The sequence below is a fragment of the Hipposideros armiger genome, unplaced genomic scaffold, assembly GCF_001890085.2.
Source record: "Hipposideros armiger isolate ML-2016 unplaced genomic scaffold, ASM189008v1 scaffold_198, whole genome shotgun sequence".
Lineage (NCBI taxonomy): Eukaryota > Metazoa > Chordata > Mammalia > Chiroptera > Hipposideridae > Hipposideros > Hipposideros armiger.
In genome coordinates, this window is record NW_017731548.1 from 2461683 (window position 1) to 2467954 (window position 6272).

The 6272-nt window shown below is 33.9% G+C and overlaps 1 pseudogene; it reads right to left on the reverse strand.

Moving 5' to 3' along the window:
- The window catches only part of LOC109388456 (putative methyl-CpG-binding domain protein 3-like 5), a 4653-nt pseudogene extending 1902 nt beyond the window's left edge, over nucleotides 1–2751 (reverse strand).
- Between the last annotated feature and the right edge of the window lie 3521 nt (nucleotides 2752–6272).

The following is a 6272-nucleotide window of genomic DNA, read 5'->3' on the forward strand; positions in this document are numbered from 1 at the left end:
AAATGATGTCCCTCATCTGTTTGGTTTCCCTCACCAGAATGTAAGTTTCATCACAGACGGGATCTTGGGTATTGCTCTTACCATGTACCAAGCATTAGAACAATGCCAGGAAATTAATTGGTACATAAAAGTATCTGTGCATGATGTCTGGGTATATATACCTAAAATAATTGAATGTAACAACTCAAATGGATTCTTGTACACCCCCATGTTCATAACAACATTGTTCACATTAGCCCCAAAGTGACAGCAACCCAAGTGCCCATCAATGGTTAAATGGATAAACAACATGTAGTATATACATAGAATGAAATATTATTAAGCCTTTGAAAGGTAGGAAAATGTGACACATGCTACAGTGTGGATGAATCTTGAGGACATTGTGCTCAGTGAAATAAGTTAGACGCACAAAAAAACAAATACTATATGTTTCCACTCAAATGAGGTTCCTAGAGTAGTCAAATTCATAGAGACAGAAAGTGGAATGGTGTTTTCCAGGTGCCGAGGGAAGGGGGAAAGGAGGAGTTGTCATTTAATGGATACATAGTTATCATTTAAGAAGATGAAAAAATTCCAGAGATGGATGGTAGTGATGGCTGCACAACAATGTGAAAATACTTAATGCCACTGAACTGCCCACTTAAAAGTGGGTACGTTACATGTACTTTATAACAATAAAAATGAAAATTGGTTAATCAGTCAGTGTGGAGATCCTTCCTGTAAGTGGTCCTTATTCCCTGGAACACTGTCCTCTGTCATTCCACCAACCGTGCCATATCCTTCCCTTATCCCTCCACCTAGCCAACTCTAGTCACATATTGGCTCTCAGCTTGGATCAAGGTTTTTTCAACTGCAGCACTATTGACATTTTGGACTAAATGGTTCTTTTTTTGCAGGGGGCTGTCCGATGGGTGAGATTTGAAAGAATTTAGCAGCATCCTTGGCTTCTACCCAACTAGAGTCCAGTAGCATGTTTTCCCCATCCCCTCTCCACAATTGTGACAGTCAAAGATGTCTGCACACATTGAGAAGGGTCCCAAAGGGGAGAGCTTGAGGCCAAATTGCCACTGGTTCAGAACCACTGGTTTAGATGTTACTTTTACTTTTGCTGGAAATCCAGGCTGCTTTTGCATCTTTTCTACTCTAGTGCTTCTATTCTGCTCTATGCTTTCCCATCATGGTACTTATTACACACTAATTATACTATGCCTACCATTAGATTGGTAACTACAGCACCTAACACACTACCTGGAATCTTATAGGTGAGATATATACATATGTATACATGTATATAGTTTGTTTGTTTTACTGATTTAAATTCAGTTTCCTCATCTTTGAAAGGGATGATACATGTGTTTCCCAGAAATGTTGTGAACACCACTTATTAAGAGAAACACTTTTAAAACATTATAATGCATTATATAAAAATGAATTCACATTATTATTGTTATAACAAAATCCTCACTTGGCTCCAATCTACCAAAGTTTTATCCTCCTAACCTTTAACACTTCCTATATCTTACATAGCTCACCTGTATCACTCAATAAGTCAATGGCTGAGTTGAGATCGAGTACGTCTTATCACTAAGCCAAATTTCATCTTTGGAATTTCAATATGGTACCTAAAAGTCATGAGTTGGAAATGCACTAGAAGATTGCTAATTTGGGGCTAGATCTTTGGGAAACAAAAACTAAAACACAGTTAAAAAATGAATTTATTTGTGCTTATGAATTTTTATAAGAGTTCTCTACCAAATATGCGTAAAATATATAGCTTAATTATTTTCATTAATGTGATATAAAAATACCAAGTACAGAAAGATAAATTAAAATTATATTCATTTTATCTGTTCTGATAGAAATAACTTAGAATTATGGTTTCACATTTGAAATAATTTTAATCATTTTTGTCAGGGTCAATATGTGTTATAATCATAAGGTTCATATTCCTACACAACTACAAAAGGATGCAATATATTTCAAATCACAAGTTAAACTGGAAGAAACATGTAGATTGTATGAGCCTCAGAAAAATTTAGAAGCAGATAAAGTTCTAAAGACAGAGCAAAGGAAATAATTGAGAAGAAGAAAATAAATGATATTTTTGAAGGAATAATGGTATATTTTGTTAATTAAAAGCTAAATTTGAATTATTGTACTTAGCAGAATTTGGAGGAAAGATGGGTACTATGATCTTTATATTTCATTCTCCTTATTTATTAGGCATTTATGTGAAGAGAACTGTAATGTGGCTGATTCATCACCACTCCAGCCCTCTTTAGCATGGCTCCCTGAACTATTGAGGAAGGTTAAAACTACATTTCCCAGACTCTTTTGCAGCTAGGATTTCACACATGAGCTGTGTTTCCTCAAGCATGTATAATCTGTGTGGAGTGCCTCAGAATATGGGTTACAAGGTCTGCATGATGTGATGGCACCATCTAGAGTTGTGCAGAGTATCACCAAGGTGAGAATTGGAAGGAACAAGTGACTAAGAGTGGTTGATATAAATATGAAGGGAGATAGACTATTCTGACAAGTGTGATCATGCAATGTTTGGCTCTTTTGAGGAAGCTGTAATAAAGGAACTATTGGTCATAGCAGTGCCCTGGGGCAGTGGGAGGATGTTTGGGCTAAAACAGTTCCTTATAGGGACTGAGTGTTCTACTGACTGAGAGGTTTTTTTTTTTCAGTAACATCTAAGCCACATAACTTACCTCTCCTAGAAATTTTATTAGCTGCCTTACACATTATAATAATTCCCTCTTTGCATAAACTAGCTAACTTGGATTATGTTTCCAGAAAATATGGAATCTGACAAACATCTGTGATAGGTACAATAGAAAAATGGATTTATGCCAAATTCTTCATTCTTGCTCACTAATATTCATATTGAAAGTCTTTGCGGTCTTGTAGTAAAATGGGCAAAAATGACATGTAAATAAACAATAATGAAAATTTAATAGATGCTGTTATAGAGTTGAAATCCAGAGTGAAATAGAAGCACAAAAATGAAACAATGACTTGGGGGATAATTGGCAAGAAGTGTCATTAGACCAAGAAAGGTTTCATAGAAAAGATATCAACTGCATTGAATCCTTAAGAATGAACAGAGTATCTCAGGTGAAAAAAGTGGAAAGTATATTTCAAGAAGGAATAGAGTGTTCAAAGTTATAGAGTGATGAAACAGCATGGGGTATTCAGCATTGTAAAAGGATTTTACTATATAAATTGGATATCAAATTGATGTCAGGGAGATGAACCTAGGAAAAAAGGTGTGACTTGTATGACAGACTTAGAGTTTGGCTTTGAGGATTTTGAGCAGGGAAATAACACATGTTTCAGGAAGATTACTTGGGCAGCCGTGTGTAGAATAGATAGAGGGGACACTTTTGGAGGCAGGATGCAGAGAAGGTTTAAGAGGCTAGTGCCATAATCTAAGGGAGAAATAGTGAGGCTGTGGCACAGGAAATGGAGAGGAGCAGATGGATCGGACAGATACGGTAGTTGCTGGCTCATGACAGGAGCCCCATAAACAGTAGCTGAATGGGATTCAATGGGGGAAAGTTGAACATAACTGAAAAGTTCTTGGCTTGGGTGAATAAGAGGAAAGGGAGCATGCATTTCAGCATTTGCTCAAAGAGTGGGCCAGTCATGCTGTTTGTATCTACCTTTATTTGAAAACAGAAAAAAACATGATAATCTCATTCTAATATATTCGTTCACATTTGTCCATCCATTTACACATTTCATTCAACAAGTATTTATGTGGTACACACTGGGCTAGTCATTGTGGAGTCATAGTGTATTAGCCAGTCTAAGTGGGATAGTAGACATAAAACAAACAAACAAAAAAGATAAACTAATTAATTACAGGCAGGATGAGCACTTTGAAGTCCAGGGTATTATACAATAGAGAAGGTTTACAGATATGTGAGCCAGAGAGAGTGGTGCTGTGGAACAGTGAGCACTACTGGTGTATGAGGCTAAACTTGTTTTCCCAAAGAGGATTGTATTTTTAAAAATGTATTATGTTATCCAGATTTTATACAGTTCATTGTTCTTATATCTTTAAGATGTTATGCTATGGTGTCATTGTTGGAAATCTTTCTCTATTGAGGGCAAATCTACATGCTCATTTTCCCTTCTGCCACTATTAGTAGAGACTCTGCTTATTAATTATTAACTCTAGAACACAACACTAAGTAGTAATATATTAATGAAGATGAATTTGAGGTTCAATTTATACTTCTTAAGGAGAGGAAGCTGGACTATGCTGACAACCAATCCCATTAATCACTTTCTGTTAGACTTACCATGTGATTTAGTTTGTTTTCTTAGTGGGTATTCTTTTCTCCATTTGAAAATAGACACTTTATGTAGATAAAGGAAATGCCTATAAGATTTACAGTGACACCAACCATACTAATTTATAGAGAAAGTCTGCATGAGTGACTAGAAAGAACATTTATTGGTTGGTAGACCAATATAAGTCATCTATTAGTCTTGGCTATAACTTCATAAATGACACAGTCTGTCTCTAGTGAATCAAATTAATTGAGAAACCTGAAGTAAGAACAATGTTTAATTGGTTTAGAGCAGTGTTTTTCAAACTATAGATTGCAAGTCATTACTAGCTTGTGAAATTAATTTAGTGGGTTGAGATAAGCATTTTTTAAAAAGATAAAATAGAATTGAAAAAGTAGCAAAATAGCAGAGAATATTGCATATAGAAAGAATAAGTAATTTTTTAAAAAAAAATTTGTGTCACATATATGCATATATATATGCATATATATATGCATATATATATATATATATATGTTGGGTTGTCGGAAAAGTCATGACTCATCTTTGCAATGAATAACAGAAAACTATGTCATGACTTTTCCAACAACCCAATATAAATATATATATATATATATATATATATATAATATTGTACATATGTAATATGCAGTGTGTATATACAGAGATTGCCAAAAAATGTATAGACATTCTAAGAAAGGAAAAAAACTGTATTAATTGTAATACTCAATACATACCAATAACAAACGATGAATACAAATCACATTTGACTTCTGCAATTACAAGAGATGCCCAAAGTAGTTACCATCAGTATCCAGACACTTCTGATTATGGTGAATTACTGCTTAAGCTTAGATAACATCTCTTAAAATGTGTATATATTTTTTGGCAACCCTGGTATTAATATAAACTTATTTATATATATTGTAGGTAAGTATATAAAGTTTCAAAGACACTTCAAAGCCATAGTTATGGAAAGAGAATTCTAGGAAAAGCTTCCTTCAGTTAGATCTTCCATTAACACACCAATCCTACACTAATTTTTTATTGTTGTTTAAAGCACATAAGAAACTATTGAAATTATTGAGATGGAGAATAATTTTTAAAATTTTAGCTCTGAATGAATACTGAGTAAAACAAGAAAGTAATGGTACTCTTGGTTTGGCAAGTATATACTTGATATACTAAATAAAGGTGTTTTTAACCCTCAAGTTTTACTAATTTTCTTCTTTATGAAGAGTTGTATTTCTTTTGACATTTAAGGAAATCTGTATCAAATATGTGAGAGGAATTGATTTTTTTGATGAGTACATGAAATATAGTCACCCTGAAGAGATTTGAGAGTCAGATTTGAGTTCTGTTTTTATATTTGACAAAAGATTGGTTTGTAATCTATGAATATTCACTATGCATTTTTGTCTGAGCCTTGATTAATCATTTATAGGTAGCAATGCTATTATTTTATTTATGGTATTTTATAAATACTAATTTCTTTAACATAACATAAGATTTTAAGGTATAACTATTGGCATTATTTCACATTTCTACCATATGTAAAGGACAAAGCTGTGATTAATGTTCTGTCAAAAACAAATGATATGCATGTTTTCCTGTCTCTATCACTATAGCCATTCTCCAGAGACTCCTATTTTTGATTTCTTATTTATTTTATTTCATTACTTTGTAACATCAGTCTCATCATTTTTACTCTTCACTGCCCAGTCTCAAATTAGCCTTCCATAATAATAATTAATCCTGATAAACAAGTAGCTGTTTCTTTATAAATCTGCAGGGTATATTCTAGTCCATAGTATATGCAGATGCTGACCCTTTCATGCCTTCCCATAACCCCATTGTATAAATCTTCCCTAAGACATAATCCAGAAAAGGCAAAATTATTAATAACTAGTCTTACAGAGCTATGTTGGGAATCTGTACCATGGGGAACCAGAGCCTTCTACCTG